At 44.0% G+C, this 25,045-nt stretch overlaps 1 long non-coding RNA gene across 1 annotated transcript in view; it reads right to left on the bottom strand.

Annotated features, from left to right (window-relative positions):
• The window catches only part of LOC148134047 (uncharacterized), a 40,468-nt gene extending 19,154 nt beyond the window's left edge, over positions 1 to 21,314 (bottom strand). Inside the window, exons 1-2 of the long non-coding RNA XR_015755929.1 lie at positions 21,274 to 21,314; positions 8,297 to 8,862 (exon numbers count right to left, since the gene is read on the bottom strand). This is a non-coding gene — a long non-coding RNA (uncharacterized LOC148134047). The remainder of the gene's footprint in view (positions 1 to 8,296; positions 8,863 to 21,273) is intronic.
• Between the last annotated feature and the right edge of the window lie 3,731 nt (positions 21,315 to 25,045).

Here is a 25,045-nt window from a genome sequence, read left to right as displayed (position 1 = left end):
GTGGTAGCATTTATTAGTTTACTGAAGATAATATCAACTTTATTTCAAATTTATAGCACGAGGGAATAATGTTTAATGTGTTTCAATTGTTTGGACTTGCCCCTTTGCAACAAAAAATTAATCTCATTACTTAGACATTGTAATCTTTAATTCTGCAACATTTTCAAATATTCCCCAGGAATTTATAAGCAACAAAATTAGTTACAGGTATCCACACTATCCGAAAGTAAAGCTTTTCATAAGCTGAAAATGCGTAAATCGAAGAATCATTAATTTATATGGGAAACATCTCCCCTTTCTCCATAAAAGTGAAAATTCTCTCCGGATTCCTTTCAGTTAGAGAAAATGGGGACAAATGTAAGTATTTTGTAAAAGCAAAATGGCGAAACCGAACTTTCCAAGAGTGGGAGAATACCTGTACATATATTTCTTGGTAACCTGACACGAATAAGTATCAGATTTTGTGATCATTGATATAAAAGATAGAAGCAGATTTGATGTTGGATTAATAAGCAATTCAATCTGTGCTTCGGTACTTTCTAATTAACATTCAGTGCGGCTCTTGATATATTTCTGTTGAAGGTGTGATTTGAAACCTTCCCTCGGGTCTAGTAATAGAGACACTACCACAGCTACTCAAGCTCCTTTCATAATTTCCCCACTCACGACGGGCAGGACTGTAATATTATGTTTAATGTGGTTACTCAAATGAAAACTAATCAGTTGTTTATTGTAGTAATTTGAATGGGAATTAATTAGACACTTTCTGTGTGTTATGGACTGGAAATTAAACAATATTTTGCAATAACAATAGAATAAAGGAGTGGTGGTCTTAAATAAACAGGAATCTCATGACAATTCTTTGAAAGACAAATTGACAAAACTGCGTGCTCATTGTACTTTGATTTTAAAAAATGCATCAGTCATTCAATGTGAATATTCAGTTGAAGACAATTTCCCTTCCTTTCAACAATGTACAACTTCCACAAATTCAAACTGAACGGCCATCGATAAAGGAAGGAACAAGCAGATGTTAATTCTATTTTCTGCACATAAACGTGCGATGAATTTTAAGTATGTTTTATATACATAAAAAGGAATCTCTTATTGTGGTTCGAAATACAATAAATGTTAGCATGAAGTGAAATATAATCAAATCAATTCAACTGTATTTTCTCAGTTAAAATACAGTTCAATATTCAAAGTAATCAAGTGATTGTACACTGCAATATCTTTACATTAATTCAGTGCTGAGACATAATTCCACATTTATATCCCGTATAGTGAAGCAAACTTGTGCCAGGAGTGAGAGCAGGTAGGGAGGTCGTTAATGAGTACTTTGCTTCAGTATTCATGAGTGAGTGGGACGTTGTCCTTTGCGAAGACAGCGTGAAACAGGCTGATATGATCTAACAGGTCGATGTTAAGGCTGAGAATGTGCTGAAAATATTGAAAAATCATGGGGATAGATAAGTCCCCGAGCCAGAAAAGATATAACTTAGGTTGTTATGGGAAGGGAGGCAAGGGATTACTGTGTTTTGGGAATGATCTTTGCATCCTCACTGTCCAATAGAGTCATACCAGATGATTGGAGGGTGGCAAACGTTATTCCCTTATTCAAGAAAGGCAATTGAGATAATCCTGGGAATCATCGATGAGTCAGTCTTACATCAGTTGTGGGCAAATTATTGGAGAGGATTCTGAGAGACAGGATTGATGATTATTTGGAAATTCATAGATTGCTTAGAGATGGTCATCATGGCTTTGGGAGCGGCAGATTATGCCTCACAAACCTTATTGAATTATTTGAGGATGTGACAAACCCATTGGTAAGGACACAGCAGTGGATGTGGTGTATCTGGATTTTAGCAATGTATTTGATAAGGTTCCCCATAGTAGGCTCATTTAGAAAGTAATGAGGAATGGGATATAGAGAAACCAGCTTGTTTAGATAATAAATTGGCCGGCCCATAGAAGACAGGGTGAGATTACATAGATAGTTTTCAGCTTGGAGCACGATGACCAATGGTGTTCTGAAGCGATCAGTTCTGGACCTCTGCTCTTTGTGATTTTAATAAATGACTTGGATGAGGAAGTGGAAGAGTGGGTTAGGAAGTTTGCCAATGACACGAGGGTTGGTGGAGTTGTGAATAGTATGGAGGGCTTTTGTAGGTTGCTATAGGACAATGACAGGATGGAGAGCAATGGCAGATGGAGTTCAACCTGGGAAAGTGTGAAGTTATTCATTTTGGAACTTCAAATTTTAATGCATATTTTCGAATTAAATGCAGGATTCTTGACAATGTGGAGGAACAGAGGCTTCGCAGGGTCCAAGTCCATAGATCCCTCATAACTGACATTCAAGGTGATAGGGTTATTAAGACGGTGTATAGTGTGTTGGCTTTCATTAGCAGGGAGATTGATTTTAAGAGCCACGAGGTTATGCTGCAGCTCTATGGATCCCTGGTGAGACTACACTTAGAATGTTGTGTTCGGTTCTGATCACCTCATTATATGTCGGACGCGGAAGCTTGAGAGAGGGTGCAGATAAGATTTATCAAGATGCTATCTGGATTGAAAGGCATGTCTTATGAAAAAAGGTTGAGGGAGCTGGGGCTTTGTTCATTGCAGTGAAAGAGGATGAGAGTTTACTTGATAGCTTTGTGTAAGATGATGAGAGGCATAAATAGAGTGGATAATAAAAGACTTTTCCCCACAAAGTGGCATAATTTTAAGGTGAATGGGGAAGTCGTGGGGAGATGTCAGAGATAGTTTATTTGTAGATAGTGATGGGTGCGTGGAATGCACTGCCAGTGGTGGTAGTAGATTCAGATCCATCAGAGACATCTAAGCGACTCTTGGAAACGCACATGGATGACAGTAAATGAAGGGCATGTTGGTTACTTTGATCTTAGAGTAGGATAAAAGATCCGACCAACATCATGGCCAAAGGGCCTGTACTGTGCTATACTGTTCTATAGTCTATGGACTGAAATGAACAATAATATATTAGTAATATATATTTTCAAAATTCTATTCGCATACTTAAGTATAATGAGAAATTTGATCTTGCTATTTGACTGTGCTATCTGCAAAAATGAACAGGAATTGTTGCAGGGAAAAGTAATGAGGTTTTTCTAAATTTATAAGGCTGGGATTACACAGATCATTCAAATGAGCAAAAGTCATATTTTTAACAGTGCGTGTTGCATCAGAAATAATGGATTCTTTTGTAGGTGTGTTGATTGGAAATAAAATTGATTTTTATATTCCTGTATAGGTACTAGGAGAGATTGGATTAAATTCAGACATAAAATTCACTGTAGTTGTTAGCAAGACTTAACTTAAGCATATAATAATTATTATCATGCAAATGCCTTAATAATTACTCTTAGAATTCTGAAAAAAAAAGATATATTGTACCATTTTTTCAAACATTCAATAAATTAAATTGTGAACCTCAGTATACTTGTTACCCAGACCAATTATTATGCAATTATTGTAATGGTAATGACTTAATAACTAATGCTAAAACCTAAACAGGTAAATTGGTTCAATACTTTGTCAGCATGTTGCTCTGAAATTGATTGGATATTTATTAAGATCGGTAAACTGAGGGACAAAATATAATAACTCGCTTGATAGAATTTAAGGAAAAAAAGAGAGCGTTTATTGAACAGGATTGTTTTTGTTTAAAAATGCAGTTGATGCAAGAATAATATATTTTCCTCCATTGATTTTCTTGTAGGGATATTTTTTTCAAAAGTTTTGTTATGATTCAATTTTGAGACACTTGTGTCAGAGTCTGCAAAGGGGAGAGTGAGAGAGAAAGACATTTTTTAAAAAGCAGAAAGGAAAGGAACTGGCGAGCAGAGGAGCTCCAACTGTAGTGTCTCACCCTGCTAACATCTTATTGTGTGAGCTTGAATGCAGACGAGTCAAGCAACAACCTAACACAGTCATACACACAGAATCGTAGCTTACAATGTCCTAGACACCACCGTCACTATCCCTGTATGTCCTGTCCCACCGGCAGGACATGGATGCAACTGAAATGCTGGAACATGCAGGGTTATGGACTACGATCTGTAGAATTTGATCAATGTGATTTATTTGACTTTTCTCCAGAATATTAAACTCCAGTACAATTTGAAAAGTTAATAGCATCATCAGTATTGAACTACAAATGCCAGAAAAAAAATTATCAGGAAGTTACAGCACAGGTCGAGGCCACTTGTCCCATCCTGTATGTGTTGGCTGTAATAGAACTCCCCAGGCTTTACAGCTTTTTGTACTCACCATTGAAAGCAACAATTTCAGACTGTGATCTCTGCCAAATATGCTTTTATAATCTGTTTTATAAATGTATTTCTTTGACAGCTGCATAACTTGTTTCCTGGTTTCTTTCCCAGCCCTAACGCCATTCCCAGTGGCCTTGCGGGACGACCATTTCTGTTGTTTAATCTCTCCTGCCTTCCCACGTTTGACAGACTGTCTTTTTGTCCTTGTCTCAACCCCACCTTGCTCGCAACCTGTTACATTTCTGTTGGTTCCCAGACCTCTGTAACTTTCACTGCGTCCCCTGGGTCAATGGCGCGAGTTTGAATTCTCTTCCTCCTAAGATAATCAGAAATCTTTCCGATTGCAGTTTCCCCAGATTTTATTTTGAAAAGCAGTGCATTTGTTTCAGAGTCAAGTATTTGTGAGCCTTCATCCACAATTCCGAGCATTTGGATGGAATTTGTGACCCTCCCACAGATGTGTAACGTTACTGGATTAGCTATGCTAACATGGGCGCAGTGTGCAATTTAGATGGGTTGGGCACGGCATGTTCAATGTAGGGTTATCTGGGTAGGGTGGGTGAGCAGGACATTGCAGACTCGATGGGCCGAATAGACTCTTTCTGCACCCAGTGGATTCTGAGATTCCAACTAGTTGTGATTGTTGTCCCATTTTCCTCATGCCAGGTTCATTCATCTCAGATACATATGATTCTGTGGGTGCTCACTCACTCCTTCCCTTCAGTTGTACATCAATTTCACAGTGTGTGTGAGGGTGGGAATGGATTTCTAAATATTAATACTGCAAGCGAAACTCCTCACAGGTCAGGAAATGTTTCTGCTACTTTCATCACTCCCAAGGAACAGGAAAATAAAGGTTCAGTAACAATTCTTACAGGAACATAGCGGTTATAATCACCAGGAAAGGCTGAACAGCACAAAACGCTTTTCTCAAGAAAAGAGGCGGCTCAGAGACAGCCTGGTACAAGTAGAAAGCTTTGTGTCTGTGTTTCCAGAGATTTGTGGTTGAAATCATTGGGTTGGAAGGATTTTTCATTGCCCCAGATCATCAAAGGTGCTATCTAAATGTGCATCTTTCTCTCTATCTGGGTTAACAATCAGATTGACAGGTCAATGTCTGAGTGTCTTACCAAATCCCTGATTGAATCTGTCTCCCCCACAATCTCGGTTGCCTCACCACTCACTGGGTCATGGAGAAACTCTGCCGATACAATGAGAGCTGTCTTTGCTGTCACCGCTCCTCGTGCTTCCGCCTCATCCCCACTTCCCTTGTTTAATTTCCAGCTATCTCTAGTCCTCCCACATGGGCATATTGAATAGCATGACAGGAGAAAGGATTGAAACCGAGAGTACAATAGCCAGAATGAGAGAGGAAGAAGGAAATAAACGGTGATTGTGGATCCCAGGGGGTACAGACTCCAGGATTTGTCCTTGTGAGCATTCCCGCAGTAATACAAGACAGCATTCCATGATGAGAGTTAAATCCGGGTGGCAGGAGAGGGAGCCACTGAACATGAGCAGGTTTAGTTCAAACACAGGAGGTTTGTTCAGTCAGTAACAGTGTGTTCGACATGGAGGTTAAGTGAGCAATGAGGGGAAATGTTATCACAAGCTGCCGATGGATAACTTGCATTGGAACAGGAGGAGGCCATTCAGCCCCTCAACTCTGTTCTGCCATTCATGATGATCATAGCTGATGTGTGACCTAACGTACAACTTTCAAAACCCTCTAATTTCATCAATAAACTCCTCTGCAACAGACAAGATGAGTATTGTAAAACTAAACATCTGGAAATGCTGGGACATCAGAAACAAAATCAGAAATTGCTGGAAAAATTCAGTAGTTCTGGCATCATCTGTGGAGAGTGAACCGTTCGTGTCCAGTGATCAGTCAGGTGACCAGCTGCAGCTGACCATTCTGCTGTTTCTGTAATACTGGAACGGGTTCTGGTGCGAGGGGAATGAGATTGTCAATAACAACTGAGGAAACAGGAGGACGTACTCAATCAGAATTATGAATTCACTTACCCCTCCCAGTGGGACACTCACCAACACAGTCACACTGCGGAGAGGCCATTCACCTGCCCCACGTATGGGAAGGGATTTACTTGATCTTACAATCTGCTGAGGCACCAGAGATGGAACAGAGGATTTCGACACTTCACCTACTCCATGTGTGAGGAAGGATTCATTCAAACCTCCCACCTGCGGAGACATTAGTGCATTCCCATCAGTGAGAGGCCATTCACCTGCTCAGTGTGTGGGAAAGCATTCACTCAGTCCTCTGACCTACTTAAACACCAGCGAGCTCACTCTGGGGAAAAGGTCGTTCACTTGTTTCCAGTGTGGGGGGAGATTCACTCAAATGCAACACCTGCGAAGTCCCCAGTGAGCCCACACAGGGAGAAGAGGTCATTCAGATGGTCTGTGTGGGAGAAGGGATTCAGCGATTCATCCTGCCCACTGAGACCGCAGTGAGCCAACACAGGGGAGAGACCATTCAGATGCTCAGTGTGGGAGAAGGGATTCAGTGATTCATCCTGCCTCCGAGACCCCAGCGGGTTCACACAGGGTAGGAGCTGTTCACCCCTCTGTATGATAAGGGATTTGCTGCGTCTTCAACACGATTGAGAGACCAGTGAGTCCTCACAGGGAAGTGGTCATCCCCCTGCTCCGTGTGGACTGCAGGACTCTGATTCTGATGTTACTGTCCATCAGAGTCAGGAGTGGACCTTGTACATGATGACACTGTTGGAGTATTGATGTTGTTGTTGTTTACCACATTAACTGAGCTGGAGTTGACTGAACTTCCATTGCCACTTTCTGAACCTCAGGATGTCTCTCTGGGCAGTAAGTCTCCACAAAAACCAATGTGACAAGGAGCAGGGATCATCTGTTTTGATTTACATTGTGACTGTAGCACGGCTGTTTCACAGCATCAGGTACAAGGTTGGAGTCCAGCCTTGGTCAACAGCCTGTGTGGAGTTCCCACATTCTCCCCATTATAGTGTGGGTCCCCTCCAGGTGCTCTGGTTTCCTCCCACAGTCCAAAGATGTGCAGGTTAGGTGGATCAGTCATGCGAAATTGCCCACAGTGACCAGGAATGTGCAGACTAGGCAGATCAGCCATAGGAAATGCAGTATTACAGTGATGGAGTGCTCTGGGCGTGATGTTCTTCAGATGGTCGGTGGGGTTTGATGGGTCAATGTTCTCCTTCCTTACTGTCGGGATTCTATTCTATGATTGAGGATAAAGGCTTCACGGCAGGGTGTCCTTGGAGAAGGAGCATGTGGTGTGTATCAATGCTCTCGAAGCCTTTAGATAGAGGTGGGCATCACAGGGGATACAGTGCTTTATCTCCACCGCTGCCCCCTCCTCCCCCCAACTCTACTTTGATTTAGTCCCTTCCCACTCTGTCACTTGTAATGGTTTGCTTTGCCCATAATGGGCTTTGTTTATAAATATTCAATTGGTTACACAAATGGTTTACTGCTGGTGATTATAGGTAATAGGTTAACAAAAAGAAAAATGATGTAATAATGATTTTGATGGTGGCAAGGTTGCTCAGCTGTATGTGATAACACTTCTGGGTCGGAGAAATGGGGAATAAAGAAAGCTTCACAGCTCACGGAACAAGAACTGAAAAGCAGTTAAATCAAACCAAAGGTTCAGACAGGGAGGGAATATTTCCCTGGAGTTTGGGTAACTGGAAAGTGATGGTGTCCGGGAAGAGACAGGATTTTCTTCTAAAGGGCATTTAAAATTTTAAAAACTGTTATATTCAGATATTTTCAATTCTTTTACTTGTATTTATTGTGGAATAAACTTTAAGACAAGGTTAGCAAATTTGTTTTTTTTTTTAATGTAAAAGACAAATGTTAAATAAAATCCATCAAACCAACCCTCACTGAAAACTGATGTGGACGCGCAATCTCCTGGAGAATCCCTGCCCTGCCTACTTCTTTCTACCCAGGCTCCATGGCTATATACATACCTGGGATATAGCAGCAGGAGGCGGCCATTCGATTGTGCTCCACCATTCAATGGCAAACAGCTGACCATCCAGCTCAGTCTCCTGTTCCTGCTGTGTTCCAATCCCCTTTGATGACTTTGCCTCGAAGAACTATATCTAAGTCCTCCTTTGGTTTCACTGCCTTTTGTTTCAGTGGCGTTGCGGTGTTACTGTGTGGGTGTAGGCAGGGGTAATGTGATGGTGCTGCCTCCTGGAGGATGCACTCAGCGTCCCTCATCATCCTGCAGTAACATCAACCGGGTTTCAGCAACTCGAGATAGAAACCATTTCTAGGATATGGGCATCACTGGCTCAGCCAGCATTTATTCCCTATCTCTAGGTACCCTTAAGAAGATGGTACTGAGCTGCTGTCTTGAACCAATTGCAGTCCATTTGCTGCAGATAGACCGACAATGCTGGGAGGTAGAGTGTTGCAGGACTTTGGCCGAGTAATTCCCCATCTTTGGTTTGTCAAATTCTGGATAACTCAATCACGATTGGCACAGGATTTTGAGATTTCAGTCTGCAAATCTTCACCATCTAGCACCCTATTTAAAGGAATAGGTACAGATTAGAAATTCAGAACAGATAATTCTAGTTTCTCTGGAATATTTTTCCACTTTGTTCCCCCGAAGCTGTAACCCTCCAGCCCACTTACTCTCTCCCACATTCTGACTCTGCTACCCCCTAAAGTGCACCCTCCCCATTCTCATGGATTTGCTGATAAACAGATCCATGCCACCACTTCCCGTACTGGTTAGACTCTGCACCCTTTCTGGGTTCACTTCCTTTCCCTTCAGTTGCTGCAAGTCAATAATGTAACAGCAGAATGAAACAAAAGGGAACAGAAAGGGAGGTGGCAGATCCTGGACAGAAGAGGAACCTTCAGTTTGGGAGAATGGGTCAGATCCTTCTTTGTTTCCCATTGGTCGATTCCCAGTGTTATGACAAGTTGGGAATGGAACTTGGTCCCATGTGGGTGTAGTCATATTTTGACCCAACAAATCCAATACTACAAGCAGATGAATCCCTTCGCCAGCCAAAGTGCGAAATGCTTTCCTTTAGTTACCCCGAAGCACATGCTCCAAAACCCGCCGACATTCTGTCCGTGTACAGTACTGGTTTTCCCCGCACACGTGTGGTCCCTGCCTCAGGGACTGTGGGAGTTGTAGTCCCCATGAAGCCTCTGGAGATCTGTCTCTGAAAAGTGAAAGAAAGTGTGGGCTGGAGGGTGTTGTGTATAGGATATCCGTTCAGACACACAGGACATGTGGGCTGTCACTGGGTTTTACTGAGACATCCGTTTAGACAACCCGATTTCTGACGTAAGAAATACACATTCAGCCAATTGCGGGGTGGGGAGGTTAATAATGGGCAGCAGATTTTAAGCAGAGGTGGCTTAGTGGCTAGCACTGCTACCTCACAGCGTCAGGGACCCGGGTTTGATTCCAGCCTTAGGCAACTATGTGGAGTTTACACATTCTCCCCAAGTCTGCATGGTTTTGTTCGCTGCTCCAGTTTCCTCCTACAGTCCAAAGATGTGCAGGCGAGGTGGATTAGTCATGCCAAATTGCCCACTGGGTCCATGCATGAGCCGGTTAGGCAATTAAAAATGGGAAATGCAGGGTTACAGGGAATGGATGGGTCTAAATGGAATGCTCATCATAGGGTGTGGACTCGATGGGTGAATACCCTGTTTCTGTATTTTGGGGACTATTCTATTCTCATGAAGAAGAATGTATCTGTCTCGATGTGTTTGAACCTGTGGAATTCGCTATTCAAAATGCGGTGGATGCCAGGACATGAGCAAATTTAACGAAGAGATACAGATTTTTAATTTGCAATGAGTTGAAGGGTGAGGGAGAGCAGGCGGGAAAATCCAGCTGACTGAGGTGAGCTCAATCCTCATGGTATTGAATGGTGGAGCTGGTTCGAAGGGCTGCATTGCCTCTGCTGTGCCCAGTGCTTCCCTTCTTACGGTAATAACTGGAAAGCTGAATCCAAAACTCACCACCATCACCAAAGATTTTCGGAAAAAGCAGAATAGTTAGGTGGATTAGCGTTCCAAACTTAGATAGTGAGGAAGCATGTAGGAGATAATGATTTTGCAATTTTAAACTGAGGGGAGACAGTGATTTATGGTTTTAGATTGTGAAGGACATTCACAGCGTCCAGAATACTCCGTTGTGAATATCTATCCTGTACTTTATTACAAAGCCAAGGTCTCTGACAATGAAACCCAAAACACCCAAGAAGCATCGCCTCACCTCGTAATCGGATAAAAGACTTGTGATAAGTCTGGTTGAATTTAGAACACAGATGGAAAGCGAGAAGATTAAATCCAATCCCAGGATCCTATGCTTAAACAAAGGAGACTACAATAGGATGAGGCAGGAGTTGGTTAATGTAGACTGGAAGTAAAGACTTTACGGTGGGACAGTTGACAGACAGTGGAGGAATATCAAAGAATTTTTCGAAGTGCTCAGCAAAAGTATATATCAGTGAAAAGGAAGGACTGTCGGAAAAGGAGTAATCTGCCATGGGTGTCTAACGAAATAAGAGAAGCTATTAAAGTGAAATAGAAGGCATACAAATTGGCAAAGACACCAAGAAAAAAATTAGGAGATTAGAAAACTTCAAAGATCAACAGACAGCTTGATGGGATTGGGGATAAAAAGTGATGAGTAGCTATCCCAGGGCCGGAATAGCAGTTTACCCTGCTAGAGGGGAACCTATTGTGTTGGGAACATATGGCCTCTGTAATTGTTGAAGCACTTAACTGTTACCACAGAGATAATCCTGATCAAGTTAAAAATCACAGCACACCCCAAAAGCTTGTACTTCCAAATAACCCTATTGGACTATAACCTGGTGATGTGTGGTTTTTAACTTTGTCCACCCCATCCCAACCCCAGCTCCTCCACATCAGAATCCCGATAGACAGCCCCTCTGAAACTGAAGCGACTGTCAGGTACTTGAGGGAGCCACGGGGTCGTGGGGGGACGGATGTGTGGTTTAACCACAAAGCGCTGAACTGAACTAGCCTTTTGAACTGCCATTGTCATGTAGATAATATTGAGAGACAGTCTGTATTCAAAGTCACAAACCACAAAGGTAGAAGAATGGGAGCCGTACATTGGACCTGATGCTGCCGAAAGGCATTTTGCACGTAAAATATCCAGGTAACTACCATGACTCATCAATAAAGTCTCAAAGAAGACCTCACAGAGTCTGTGCCTAGTTATTCCTATCCAGCAGGGTTCATGAATATGAGGACACAGCAGTCAGTCTTTACAGTGGAGAACACGAAGAACATGCAAGTAATTGATAAGGAAACTGAGGAAGGTGAGGACTTTAAAACAACCATTATCATGAAAGAGTTAGAGCTGGGAAAGTTAATGGAGCTAAAGGTACACAAGTCTCCTTGCCCTGATGGAATACATTCCAGTATACCAACAGAGTTAGTGGGAGAAATAGCAAATACACTTAGGGCTGTAGAATCCTACAGCAGAGACAGGCGCTTTGGCCCAAACTGGCCCATGGCGACCAGAATGCCCATCCACGCTAACCCCATTTCCCTGCACTTGGTCCATCTGCTTCTGACCCTTTTCTATCCATGTATTTGTCCAAATGGCTTTCACATGTTGTTAATGTACCCACCTCAACCACTTCCACTGGCAGCTCATTCCATATACATACCACCCTCTGTGTAAAAGAGTTGCCCCTCAGCTTCCCTTTGATTCTTTCTCCACTAACCTTAAACTGATGCCCTCCAGTCCTTGGTTCCCTGGGAAAAAAGACTGAGTGCATTCACCTTACCCATGCCTCTCATGATCTTATACACTTCTGTAAAATATTCCCCCTCGGTTTCCTCTGCTCTAAACAAAAAGGTCCTCGCTTGTCCACCCTCTTCCTGTAACTCAGACCCCTGAGACCTGGCATTATCCTTGTAAATTTCTTCTGCACCTTCCCAGTTGAATAACTGAAACCTACACTGCACTCATCACATTTCCCGTGTTTCCCCACGGGGCACTGGAACCGATGTGACAACGCCAATGGATTACAATCCATGATCGATAATTCACTCCGTTACAACAATCCCATTTTCACAGCTTTTTTCATGATGCAGGAATCCTTTTGTCTTTCTGGTTTCATGGTAAATTGTCCTCATACAAAACCAATCTGCGGCTGAACTGTTCCTGGGAAATGTGCCATGATTTTTTAGACTTTCAAAAACCAATGAAATTTCTCTCCTCAGTCCCCACGCTAACATGGACTTCGCTGTCTCAGTACTTTTTTCCAGCCACACCGACATTTGAAATATTCGCCCACAGACAGAATGCACACCTTTCATTCCAGACGAAAAGGTCAATGATATTCAGATCGGCACGGATCCAGAACATGAAGTTCGATTTGAATTTCTCAACTACAAATCCCCCCTTTCAGTACTCTACAACAGAGAAAACAGAAAGTGCTGGAGATCCTCAGCAGGTCTGGCAGCATCTGAAATGGTGACAGATGCAGGAAACATTGCAGCCTTGAAGAAGTGTTTAGATGATCACACCAGGCATGTGTGCTTGATGACCAGTATGGAGAAGATGGAGGCATTGTATTCAACAATTTTCTACCAGAGACTCTGACACCATTTAATTCTGTATTTCTCCGAGATTCCCTCTTCTCAGAAGCAGGCAGGAGTGGGAAGCAGGGGAGAATGTAAATGATGTGTGACCTTCCTAGTGAGAGGATTTGAGTACAGGAGCAGGGATCCCTTGCTGGAAGGGCCTTGGTGAGACCACACCTGTGTGTACCTTTGTTCCCCTTTCCCAAGGAGAGCTATCCTGGTTATTGTGAGAGAGTAAAGGTGGGTCATCAGCCTGACTCCTGGGATGTGAAGATAGTTGAGGGTTGCAGATCCTGGAAGTCAGGGTCAATACAATGTGGATCTGGAAAAGTGCAGCAGGTCAGGCAGCATCAGAGGAGCAGAAAGGTTGATGATTTGGTCAGGACCCTTTGTCAGTCTCGATGAATAGTCCTGACCCGAAACGTCAACTTTCCAACCCCATCATATTCATACTGGTTATCAAGCTCCTATTTATTGTTGTCCCACGTTCTAGCACTCAGCGTGTAACTGATATTGTAGTGCTTGGTGTGACTTCTTCAAGTCTGCAGCAGTGCCCACCCTAACCCTGACCATTGAATCCCCTGTCACTATAGCCGTGTTTCCTCTCTTTCCTCCCGCTCTGTGCAGCAGAGCTCTGTGTGGTGTCATGAACCTGGCTGTTGCTGATTTCCCGAGAAGTCACCCCACCCATTTCCACCCTTACAGAATCCCAAGCAGTATACAGTATCTGTTTGAGAAGGGGATGACCACTGGGAACTCCTGCACTCCCTTCCTGAGCCTTTTACTTGATCTGGTGGTCATCCATTCCCTTTCTGCCTGTGTAACCCTCGCCTGCAGTGTGACGGACTCACTAAACGTGCTGTCCATAACATTCTCAGTATCGCAGATGCTCCACAGTGAGTCCACTCTCAGCTCCAACTCTGAAAAGCAGTTTCCCAGCAGATGGACGCACTTCCTGCACACACAGCCGTCAGGGACACTGGAAGCGTCCCTTATTTCCCACATTGTGCAAGACGAGCACACCACGGCTCTGAGGTGCCCTTTCACAATATCTCTCTACATTCATCTAGTTACTCCCATTAAGCGAATTTAAAAGAGTGAGCAATCTTCTTTCACTTTAAGCATGTCCATTATAATAACAAAAAAAATCTTTACTTAAGCTGATATGTCATACTTTAAAAACTTAAATACTCCACAGGTATCACTGACAAATTGGCTATTCCCATTGGGACTGTGAATTTCTGAAAGGCCTGAACTAAAACTGAGTTTCAGCTTCAACTTCTCCGTGTCTCATCTCACTATTTACACCCAACTCCAAAACAATCTCCTTGAGCCAAGCAGCACTATTAGTGCAGCCCGGCCATTTTCATTGTCTGTTCACACCTACACTGCCCCAGCCTCCTGTACTGTTCCAATGCACCTCAATGGGAGCTCAGGACCAGCATTGCATCTTTCAATTTAGCCCTTTGTAACACCAGAGTTAAATGGTCTTCAGCAGTTTCTGAATGAATAGACAGTTGTCAGAATCTGGAACGTTCCATCTGAAATGGTGATGGAATTTGAGTCCACAAAGAATTTCAAAGAGAAACGTGCAGAGAATTGGAAGTAGGGAGTTTACAGATTTACATTATAAAATGGATGATTGAGACTAAATCTGACAGTTCCTGCAAAAAGACGAGGTGCAATTTGGATAAATCTGTGCTCTCTCTCGGGCCAATATCTCCTTCCACAGCTGCAGGGCCAATAATTGAACACATACCCCAAGGGTGATACAACCATGGACTTGAACATCTTTCTGATTTTGGCTTGACAAAAATATTGAAGATAATTTCCCACAGACAGAACAGACAAACCTTTCTCGATCCACAGTTTAATGCCAATGATATTCAGATCCTGATGACTCCGCTAAATATAAAAACATGTTTTTTGAGATCCCAGTCTCAATTATTCTCAATTAATATCCTATAAAATGAATTCACAAAACAAAGCTCACAGTCAGTGCAAGATGAATAGTGAAGGCAAACACTTCTCTTGGTATGTGTTTGATGTGTAAATGTTCCTCTTCAAATCACCCCGCCCCCACCCAGGAAGAGGACATGTGCATGCGTCTTGCTGTACCTTACCCCAAATAAAGATGGCAGCCATAACCCAGGTCCTCTCGCTGCCTGAGGCCCAAGCCATCTTCCCCTTTGTTGCAAACGTGGGACCAAGAGTTTCTAATTCAGACTAACGACCTGCAGAGTGTAACTAAACCCTCCCAGTCTACATTGATACATTTCATCCGGTTTCTGCTGCACTCTCCCCTTCCCGCCTCCTGCACACACCAAGGGTCATCATGGGTCCAGTGACCCTTCCTCAGAACCGATGACAGTTGGGAAAATTAGAATCTCTTCAGGAAACAGGCCCTTCGGCACAACAATTCCACACCCACCCTCCGAAGTTAATCCCACCCAGACCCATTCCCCTATCCTATTACTCTCCATTTCCCCAGACTAATGCACATCCCTGAACACTACGGGAAATTATGCTGGGCTAACTCACTTGACCTACACATCTTTGGACTGCAGGAGTTAGGGGTTAAAGAGTAACTAATAGGTGGGGACAGAGTCCAAAGAAAGACAGGAACATTTGGAAAGGCAAAGGAGTGGGAAGTTGGAAAGCTGTTAATGGAGGAGACAGGAACCTTCGATCATCTCCGTGACGGTGGTGGAAATGGTGGCTGATGATCTACATTGTGCCGCAAAAAAGACCCTGAGCTTCCAGTTGCCTGCTCTTTAACACACAAGACTGTTCCCTGTCCAACATCTCTGTCTCATGCTTACTGCAGTGTTCCAATGAAGCTTGATACAAGCTGGAAGAACACTTCAGAACATACCAAATGGCTTCCTATTTCAAGGACTGAAATTTCCCCTCAGATGTGGTCAACAATGGCCTCCAGTGTATCTCCTCCACTTCCCACACCACTACTCTTGAACCCCATCCCTCCAAATGCAACAAAGTTGGAATCCGACCATCCTCACCTTCCTCCCAGATACAACGCATCATCCTCTGCTATTTCCACCACCAGATCAAACCACCTGAGATATATTTCCCTCCCCGCTCCTATCAGCATTCCACAAAGACAATCCCCTCTGTGACTTCCACGTTAGATCACGCTCCCCACCAACCCATCCTCCACTCCAGGCACCTTCCCTTGCCACCGCAAGAGGTGGAAAACCTTTGCCCACACCTTCCCCTCACCTCCATCCAAGGCACCACAGAATCCTCCCACATCCAGCATAGATTTCCCTGCCCACCTGAACACCTCATCTATTGTGTCCTTTGCTCTCAGGATGCCAAATTGTGGAATATTTCAGGGAACATTTCTGGGACACATGCACCAACCAACCCCATCGCCCTGTGGCCGACCACTTCAGCTACCCGCCCACACCACCCCCCAACCCCGCCGCAAAATCCGAGCCACCCGACACCTGGAGGAAGAACATCTTGGGAACTTTCAACCACACGATATCAAGGTTTCCTCATCTCCCCTCCCCACCTTATCTCAGATTCAACCCTCCAACTCGGCACAACCCTCTTGAACAGTCCCACCTGTCCATCTTCCTTTCCAATTATCCATTCCACCCTCTCACCACTACCTCCATCTACAACGACCTATTGCCTCTCTAGCTCCCTTTCCCCAACCCCAAACACACCTCCCTATTTATCTCTCAGCCGTATTCCACCACCCACATTTCTGATGAAGTGCTGACATGCCCAATACGTCAACTTTCCTGCTCCTTGGATGCTGCCTGACCTGCGGTGCTTTTCCAGCACCACACTTTAATATAAGCTGGAAGAACAACACCTCATCTTCCATTCGGGGACCCTGCAATCCTCTGGCTTCAACATCAAATTTAATAATTTTAGGTCCTGAACTCTTCCACGTCCTAGTGTCTTTGCCCCCTACCCCACATACCAGGCCTTGTTATTACGTAGCCTTCCATTACACATTACCTATGGTTAGCCACTAACAGTCCCCATAAACAGCAATTCACTCTCCCCCTCAGATAGTTATCCACTCCTTTGTCCAACTGCTCTTATCTCTCTCTTTGGACTCCATCCCCACCTATCATTTACTCCTTAACCCCTACCATCTGCAGAAAAGCCGACATTTTTTCTCAGTAACGTCAGTTCCTGAGGAAGTGTCACTGGATCGAAAATGCGAACCGATTTCTCTTCACAGATGCTGCAGATCTGCTGAGCTTTTCCAGTACCTTCTGGTTGTTGTGTGTGATTTACAGCATCCGCAGTTCTTTTGGTTCTAATTTACTCGGAGTATCTAATTCAGGTCCAGCAGACTGAAAGTGTTTATCAACCTTCCTAGTCCACACTAACTCCATCTCTCTCCCAGTATCTGCTGGTCTCTCCCACTCCTTCACATTCAGTCCCCCCTCACAGTGACTCTGCCCCTGCACAGCTGATGCTCATGTGTTGGCCTGCTGGACCCACCCCTCATTCATTCCCATTGGCTGGAGGACCACGCCGACTCTCCTATTGGTCTGAAGCTGTGTCAATCAGCCAGGCCCCATTGTGACCTGAGTGGTGGGATCCTCCCAGGTGCCTCAAAGGCTGAGGAGTGACCTCATAGAGGTTCATAAAATTATGAGGGGCATGGGTAGGATAAATAGACAAGGTCGTTTCCCTGGGGTGGGGGAGTCCAGAATGAGAGGGCATAGGTTTAAGATGAAAGGGGAAGAATTTAAAATGGATTTGAGGGGCAATTTTCTTTCCCACTGAGGTTGGTGCGTGTATGGAATCTTCTGTCAGGAAGTGAAGGATGTTGGTACAATTATACCATTTGGCATCAGGATGGGTTTATGAATAGGAAGGGTGCAGAGTGATATGTGCCAAGTGTTGGCAAATGAGTCTAGATTAGGTTGGGATATCTGGTCAGCATGGACCAGTTTAACCAAAGGGTTTATTATCATGCTGTACATCTCTACAGCTCTGCCCTGTGATGAGCTTCATCATTCACAGTGAATGGGTCAGTATCACAGAGCACAGGGGCTGGGGGATATTCCGCCCATTGGGGCTGTAGTCTCTCCCTCTGAAGATGGTGCCAGTCAGTCCCAACTCACCTCCCATTTGGACATAGCCCTCCAAATCTTTCCTTAAAAATGTTAAATTTCAAATTTGTTTTGACAATAACTATTGAATCTGCATCCAGCTGTCTTTCAAACTATCCCAGATGCTCAGAACTTAGTGAGTAAAATAATCTTCACATTTTTCTTTGAATTATTTGCCAGTTACCTGAAAATAGTTACTAAAAATTGTGACGTTAAAAATTTCTCACTCTGTCTCTCTGTAAATGAAATACCCTGGAAACATATCAACTCCTGGTCGAAATCACTGATTAACCTTCTCAGCTCCAAGGAGAATTGTCTGACCTTCTGCTAACTCTCCATAAAAGAGAAACCTATCTTAATTTTAATTTATTAGTGCCATAGAGATTTACAGCACAGAAACAGACCCTTCAGTCCAACTTGTCCATGCCGACCAGATATCCTAAATTAATCTCGTCCCATATGCCAGCACTTGGCCCATAGCCTTCTAAACCTTTCCCAATCACATAACCAGTAAGATGCCTTTTAAATGTTGTAACTGTACCAGCCTCCACACTTTCTCTGGCAGCTCATTCCATACACATACCACGTTCAGCTGGAAACTTTGCACCTAATAATCCTTTTCAATCTTCTCCCTCACGTCTGTGCTTTCTAGTTTTGGACTCACCTATACAGGAATAAGACCCTGGCTATTTATCCTATCCATGCCCCTAACGATTTTATCAACCTCTGTGGTCACCTGTCAGCATCCGATTCTCCAGTGAAAACAGTCTCAGTCTATTCAGCCTCTCCCTGTAGCTCAATCCCTCAACCCTGGCAACATCTTAGCATCTTTTCTGAATCCTTTCAAGATTCACAATATCATTCCAATAGTGGGGAGACCAGGACTGAAAGCAGAGTTCCAGAAGTGGCTGAATAAATGTCCTGTACAACTGCAAAATGTCGTCACAACTCCTGTACTCAATGCACAGACCAATAAAGGCAAGTACACCAAACACTTTCTCCACTACCCTGCCTATCTATGATTCCATTTTCAAGGAAATATGAAACTGCACTCCAAGGTGTCTTTGTTCAGCAACACTCCCCAGGACATTCCCATTAAGTGTATAAGTCCCACCCTAATTTGCTTTTCCAAAATGCAGAACCTCACATATATCTAAATTAAACTTCATCTGCCACTCCTCAGCTCATTTGATCGGAGTCTCATTGTACTCTCAGGTAACTTTGCTGTCCACTGCACCTCCAGTTTTGGTGTCTATTGTAAACCTACTCAGCATAGCTCCTATATTCACATAGAAATCATTTACATAAATGGCAAAAAGCAGTGGACACAGCACCCAGCCTGACAGCTCATCGCAGGCTTCCAGTCCAAAAAGCGCCCTCCACTATGACATTGACTGCTCAGCAAGATTAGAGCTCATGGCATACAGGGAGAACTAACCATTTGGATACAGAACTGGCTCAAAGGCAGAAGACAGAGGGTGGTGATGGAGGGTTGCTTTTCAGACTGGAGGCCTGTGACTAGTGGAGTGTTACAATGATCACTGCTGGATCCACTACCTTTCGTCATTTATATCAATGACTTGGACGTGAACATAGGAGGTATAGTTAGTGAGATGACACCAAAACTGGAGATGTAGTGGACAGTGAAAAAGATTACCTCAGAGTACAATGGGATCTTGATCAGATGGGTGAATGGGCTGAGGAGTGGCATTTTGGGAAAGCAAATCTTAGCAGGACTTATACACTTAATGGTAAGGTCCTGAGGAGTGTTACTGAACAAAGAGACCTTGGAGTGCAGGTAGATAGGATAGTGAAGGCGGCATTTGGTATGCTTTCCTTTATCAGACAAAGTATTGAGTACAGGAGTTATGAAATCATGTTGCAGCTATATAGGTCATTGGGTAGGCCACGTTTGGAACGCTGCGTACAAATCTGGTCTCCCTCCTATTGGAAGGATGTTGTGAAACTTGAAAGGGTTCAGAAAAGATTTACAAGAACGTTGCCAGGGTTGGAGGATTCGAGCTCGGCTGAGGGTTGAATAGAGGTTGAATAGACTGGGGCTGTTTTCCCTGCAGCGTCGGAAGCTGAGAGGTGATCTTATCTATGTATATAAAAACATGAGGTGCATAGATAGGATAAATAGACAAAGTCTTTTCCCTGGCGTGTAGGATCCCAGCACTAGAGGGCATAGGTTTACGGTATGAGGGAAAAGACTTTAAAGAGACTTGAGAGGCAACGTTTTCACACAGAGGGTGGTACGTTTATGGAATGAGCTGCCAGAGGAAGTGGTGCAGGCCATTACGATTGCAACATTTAAAAGGCATCTTCATGTGTATATGAATAGGAAGGATATGGGCCGGGGGTGCTGACAGGTGGGACTAGATTGCATTCGGATATCTGATCAGCATATACTGGTTGGACCGACGGGTCTCTGTTTCTGTGCTGTCCATCTATGACTCTTTGACCTTCCAGCCAATTCCGTATCCAAACAGGTAGTTCTGCCAGAATTCTATGGCGTTGAACCTGCTAACCAGTGTGTTATGTGAAACCTTGTGTCTTCCTCAAGTCTAAGTTAATGATTTCAATGCACAAAGCCATGCTGACTCTCCCTAATCATTTCTTGCTTTTCCAATGACATGTAAATCCTGTCCCTGAGAATCCCTTCCAACAACTTCTCTGCCACTGACTTCAGGCTCACCGGTCGATAGTTCCCTGGCTTTTCCTCACCACCCTTCTCAAATAATGGCACCAGTCTTCCAGCACCTTGTCTGTGGCGATCGATGATACAAATATCGCAGCGAGGGGCCCAGCAAAAGCTTCCCTAATTACCCACAAAGTTCTGGGATTCACCTGATCAGATTCCAGGGATTTATCCACCTTTATGCATTTTAAGACATCCAGTACCTCCTCCTCTGTAATATGTACACTTGCCAAGTTATCACTATTTATTTATCCAACTTCTCTAACTTCCATATCCCTTTTCAGTAAAAGCTGAGAATCTCTCCCACCTCCGACTGTTCCATAGACAATCTTGTTGATCTTTGAGGGTCGCTATTCTCTGCCTAGTTATTCTTTTGTCTTTAGTGTATTTGTAGAATTTCTTTGGATTCTCCTTAAACCTATTTCCCAAAGATATCTCATGTCCCCTTTTTTGCCTCCTGATTTCCCGCGAGTATACTCCTACTGCCCTATAGTCCTCTAGGGATTCACACAAACACAGTGGAATGTACCTGCCATATCCTTCCTTCATTTTCTTGACCAGAGCCTCAATTTCGCAGGTCATGCAACATTCTCTACACCTCCCAGCCTTGGCCTTAAGAGGAACATACTGTTTGTGTACTCTCATTGTCTCAGGCCTATGGAGGCAATGGCAGATGAGGACAGAGAAACAATCATTATCAGTAAAGAGGTAGTGTTGGGAAAGCTAACAACTCATCCTTATCTCTATAATTCCTCTCTAGCCTCAGAACTATCACTATCTCTGCATCAAAAACATCGCAATCTCTGCAACATCCTCCAATCTCTAATCTCCTCCAGTCTCAACACCCTCTCTGTTTTTAATCTTGTCCACCCTCATAAATCTCTGTGATGTGCCTTTCTTTAATTCCAGCCTTCAGGATAACCCATTTTTATTTCAGATTCCTGCACCCCGAGCTCCACAATGTCCCGCTTAACCTCTGTCACATTTTCCTCCAAAAAACATGAATCAATCATGTATCATCTATTCTAATATCACCTTCTCTGACCTGGTTTCTATTGTGGCTTGTGATATTCCTATATTACCCGTCTGTGGTCTACATGACAGAAAATGGTTTTGTGGTCCATTGGGTTTCTGCTGTAAAGAAATCTCCCAGCTAACTATTTTAATCCCATTTTCCAGCACAGAGCCCATAGACCTGTCAGCCTTGGGCTTGCAAGTGTGTTCCTAAATAGATTTTAAATGCCATCGGGATTTCTGTCTCTCACTCTCTTCCAGACAGAGAGGTTTAGTGCAACTGTTGCTCTATGCTGTCACCCACAGAGTTCAGAGCAGCTGGGTCTGTGCGAACCACAGATCGCCCACACATTGTGAAGGATGGCAGGGTCCCTGAGAGGGGGCACAGGAGATTTACCAGGATGGTTCAAGGAATGGGGGATCTTAGTTGCAGAATTTGTGGGACTTTTTTAACATTAATTGTTCACATGACATGTGTGTTGCTAATACACATCAAGAATAACCATCCACAATTTATGGACTCTCCTTTTCAACCTCTCCCCTTGCCTGCGCTGTGGTAATATTCAGGTTAACCACTACCAGATATCTCTCTCTAATGAGAGAGCAGTCCTATGGTCTGGGAGGACAATGCTGACTTGATCTTTTACACAGTGATGCCACTGTGCCTCGAGGGTGGGGAGAGGGAATACTGAAGGTTTAGATTATATTAGATTACATTACAGTGTGGAAACAAGCCCTTCGGCCCAACAAGTCCACACCGACCCGCCGAAGATCAACCCACCCATACCCCTACATTTACCCCATACCTAACACTACGGGCAATTTAGCACGGCCAATTCACCTGACCTGCACATCTTTGGACTGTGGGAGGAAACCGGAGCACCCGAAGGAAACCCACGCAGACACGGGGAGAACGTGCAAACTCCACACAGTCAGTCGCCTGAGGCAGGAATTGAACCCGGGTCTCTGGCGCTGTGAGGCAGCAGTGCTAACCACTGTGCCACCGTGCCGGGAAACCACTCAGGTACAGTGCTTTATCCTGGAGGATGTTCACTTTCTTTAATATTGCTGGGGGGGGGGGGGGGGGGGGGTGCACTGATGCAGGCAAGTGGAGAATGTTCCAACACAACCCTCAGGTGTACCTTATAGAGAGCAAACAGACATTGGGGAATCAGGGGTTTGGAAAAACAGATTGTTCTTCTTGTAGCAAAGGAAATTTGGGGAGCTGTGACAAAGCGGTTTACAAAAGTTACACGTTATAATAATAAACCTTACACCCATCAGCTCATTATACAAGGATTACAGGACACATGCTGAAGATTTGGGAAGATCTATTGAGAAGATGGTTTGATTCAAAGGAGAACGTTTATTCAGCAAATGGTATTGATCTGGAACACAATACTCTCACACAATATGAATATCTAGGGCCTGATGAATGGAGTAATTCTGTCAGAGTTTGGCGTTACAATGACTAAGATTACCATCTGAATACCTGCCTCTAATATAAGTTTATAAAATCCATCACTGTCAGTTCAAGTTTGAAACTCATACAATCCCCTCCTCCTGGCCCAGGACGACTGTACACATTACCCCTGGTGGAGGTTAGCAGGCACGTCGAGGGCAAATCTATGTGGGTTTCTTTGAGGTTCCACCTTGGGACTTCATGTGACTGAACATAGGACAGAATGTCCCAAGATTCAGTGAGATATGGAGAGCAGGATTTGCTTCCCTTTCCTTCCGTTCTGCCGCTGTGCCTCCTCAATAAGACATGGGGTGTGAAAGGCTCATGCAGCTTGATGGCCAAGATGTCTCCATTCTGATCAATGGGCAGCAAGCTCCTCCCAGTCATGAAACAGAGTATCCCTGAAAGATAGCAACTGCGCATGCTTCCCACTGCCCAGTGCTTCCAGTAAATGTTTCGAATAATGACGGGGGAAACCTCCTAGAAAAGGCATAACAGGAAAGTTCCAAAAGGATTATAAACAGCTTACAGAGAGATATTCACAGGAAACGTGGGCAACAAGTTGGCAAATAGAGTATAACTTGGGATAAACTGTAGAAAGTTGCACCACAAAGGGACTGGGGGAAAATGAGCAGGAAACACAGAAAGCTAGAACACAGTTACAACATTAAATCAGGAAGGGGAATGGAATGCTGTCCCTTATTTCAAAGAGTTTGCCATATAAGAGTTTGGAGTATATACCTTAGGACAACTAAACAAATGGCGAGTGAGACCACATCTGGAGTAACGTGAACAGATTTGGTCGCTTTAGTTAATGAAATAGAGCAGTTTATTGGAGGCAATTCAGAGGAGATCCATTGGGATGATCCCTGTTTTGAAGGAATTATCTTGTAAGCAAAGGCTGAATAAGTTGGGAATCTACTCACTGGACTTCGGAAGAATGAGAGGTGATCTCTTTGAAACATACAGGATTCTGTCGAGGTTTGACAGGGTAAATATGGAGCGGATGTGTCCCATTTATGGGTGAGTCTTGAACCAGATTCTGGGTCAGTCGTGGAATCAAGGGTTCTGTTTCAGATTTGTCAAGTTAAAGACAACACCGACACAGGTTAGGGTTTCAGTAGCAATGGAGCTGGGGTGAGGAGGAGACAAGCAACGTTTTCGAGATTGGAATTCCTGGTGTTTGTGATTGTGTAGATGTCTGATCAGAAGGTCACCTTGGGGTCAGATATGAAAGCAATATTGTGAAGAATGTAGTTCTGCCTCAGACAGTTCCCAATGAGAGGGAGGGACACAGCAGTAAGGGAAATGAATTTGGAATAGCAACTGAAGGCAATGGGTTTAACAATTGTACTGTTTCATTGGAGTGGATTGCAGCTAATCGAAGCGTGGTAAGCAGTTTGATAACTGAGTAATAGTGGAGTAATGGAGACGGATGATGGGAAGGGAGAGCTGGACACTGTCAGTGTACATGTGAAACCTAACACAGTGCTTTTGGGCGATGTTACCTCCTGGCAGTCTGTAGGTGAGAAACAGGACGGACCAAGGATAGATCCTGGAGGGACACCAAATACAATAAATTCAGAAAGGAAAGGGAGAGTGGAGATTAGATTAGATTAGATTACTTACAGTGTGGAAACAGGCCCTTCGGCCCAACAAGTCCACACCGCCCCGCCGAAGCGCAACCCACCCATACCCCTACATTTATCCCTTACCTAACATTACGGACAATTTAACATGGCCAATTCATCTCACCTGCACATCTTTGGACTGTGGGAGGAAACCGGAGTACCCGGAGGAAACCCACGCAGACACGGGGAGAACG

Source organism: Chiloscyllium plagiosum, unplaced genomic scaffold, assembly GCF_037043375.1.
Source record: "Chiloscyllium plagiosum isolate Xiang-an unplaced genomic scaffold, Cpla_swu_hap1 HiC_scaffold_111, whole genome shotgun sequence".
Taxonomy (NCBI): domain Eukaryota; kingdom Metazoa; phylum Chordata; class Chondrichthyes; order Orectolobiformes; family Hemiscylliidae; genus Chiloscyllium; species Chiloscyllium plagiosum.
This window is presented reverse-complemented; position numbering and strand designations above follow the sequence as displayed.